Source organism: Pinus tabuliformis, chromosome 2_2, assembly GCF_031772625.1.
Source record: "Pinus tabuliformis cultivar Carrire ecotype Pingquan chromosome 2_2, CPIR1, whole genome shotgun sequence".
NCBI lineage: Eukaryota > Viridiplantae > Streptophyta > Pinopsida > Pinales > Pinaceae > Pinus > Pinus tabuliformis.
In genome coordinates, this window is record NC_142300.1 from 258,344,567 (window position 1) to 258,346,917 (window position 2,351).

Consider the following 2,351-nt stretch of genomic DNA (forward strand, 5'->3'; position numbering starts at 1 on the left):
GGAACTTGGGGTTTGTAGAGGAGTGTCATGGGACGAGTCTATTGGAAGCTTGGTGCACCTACTTTGAGAATAAAGTTATAAAATACTTCAGGGAACTTCCTTTAATTAACTATTGCGGGATATGTCTAGCTTGAACTAGAGCTATCTCCTAAGATGCTCTCTCCATGCCAGATAGTATAATGGCACATGATGTTGCCATTTTCTCCCTACTCCCACGAAAGGACAAAATTCCTAGAGCTAGAAATATTGTTTCTAAAGAAATTGATAAGTTCATTCCTTATGATTTTTTCTGATTGGGAAGCACAAGGAAATGACAGAAACTATGAGAGAGGGGCTATACTTTACCTAACGAGACACATTATTATTCCATGAAGATGGGGCTTGGGATGGGCACAAAATGCTATGTTGAACTTATGGCTTTAAAAGTGTTGCTTCTTTTTGTAAAAGAAATATGCTACACCTACCTACATATTTTTGGCTATTAAACATTAATCATAAATTGGGAAAAAGGGGCCCAAAGATGTCACAATTATATTTTCGACCATTGCTGGAAGAAGTTATTTGACTTAGAGATTCTTTGTAGTTGCTCTGTTTCTCATGTTTGAACACAACTCACCAGTGGATTTCCTTATCGAAGGAAGGTGTTTATATGACAGTAGTCGATTGGGTAATTAGGGAATCAAATTACCATGGACATTATGATGTTTATCTTAGACCCTTCATAGAAAGGGGGCCACGATCATTGCAAAATCAAACCTAAAGACGGTCTTTTGGTCCATGGTCTGAAAGCACTATGTGGGTTGTCAAGTTGGATGGATGATGCCCTTACTATTAAGGGCATGCGACAACTCATATAGTATTTTTTGGAAACATAAATACAATGCTCCCATAGAGAAAATATAAATTGCACACTTATGTATTTATGTGCAACCAAAGATATACACTAAGATTTGTTCAACCTTTCTATATAGATGTGACATAGAGTCACATTATTTTTGGGTGATCGCTAGATCTTATTTGAATGCATACCTAAGCATGCATCCCTAAAATATATTTTATTACTATTCAATGATGAAATGAAATTACCATTTTTTTCCAAGGAAAAAAATTGAGTTAAATATACATACGTTTAAATAAATATGTAATAAGGTTCTTAATGATGGAAATTGACCCCACTTTATCACGAAGATTTTTAACATATATATTGATTTTTTCTATGATACCATGACCTATCAATACCACATGCCCAAAAGACCATAACTTATTTTACACTCAAAATATCTTTTAAATATCATTTAATTTTATTTAATTTTTTTTATTTTTTTTAATTATGCCCATAGGCATATCTATTTTGGAATAGGGCTTACTAAATTTTAATTTAATTATAAATAATTATTAGGTGGATGGTCCGGATTTAACCTCTATTAAATATTCTATAATATTATTAATAGTATACAAAAATCAAAGTTTGAGATTTATCTTATGCCTTTTTTTCCTTTAATTAAATTGATTAATTAAAAAAAGTGTCATGTGGAGTTCTGATTTTTGGGCTTTGGTATTAATAAGTCATGGTATTGGTGCATGGTATTGTAACAAAACCTATTTACAGATTAAGAATCTCCATGCTAAAGTGGTAGTAAGAAAATGACTAACTTCTTGTGAGTTGAAAAAAAGTGTCTGCGTATCATAACATCGTTTAAATTCCACAAAAGATTCAGCTGTAACTCTCCTATTTAAATGACTTACAATATGTACATTTTTCTCTTTCAGATAATATTCCTTGAAAAACTCAATGATGCCCCTCTTCAACACTGAGAAAGGAAGTCCTTGGAGCTTCAGAAAGCCAGTATGTTCCATATGATCCTTCTCTGAAGAACCCTTTGGGGAGCTGGGTAGTGGAGCAACATTATCCCACACTTTGGCTTCATTGAGTTCGGATGCAACTACATTGTAGCAACCCTACTTTTTGTAGCGAAAGACCTCAATGTACCTACGCCCCATGTTCTGTCTATCCCACTACAAAGAAAATCGACTTGCATCAGATTGCAGAAAACAACAAAACCTTCACTAGAGAAACGACCATGTTTATGAACTAGCAAGGAGCCCGCAACATCCAATCCCACAAAGAAACCACAAATGTTGCTCTTGCTGTAATTGAAAGGAGCACACCGCAGACGAACCACCGGAAAAACTTTAGGTTTGCCTGCATGATATCACATCTTCATTCCCGTGCGAAGACTATTGTAGGGACCGAGCCCACTCAGACTTTAGAAGTGCGGTTCCGGGTGTATCATCTGTTGTCTCTTTGAGTTGACGTCGAACCTTTCAGACATACCCTCGCGTCCCAACAT

At 35.3% G+C, this 2,351-nt stretch overlaps 1 pseudogene; it reads right to left on the minus strand.

The window, feature by feature from the left end:
• Positions 1-1,599: 1,599 nt before the first annotated feature.
• LOC149192280 (uncharacterized) lies at positions 1,600-2,351 on the minus strand (annotated as a pseudogene).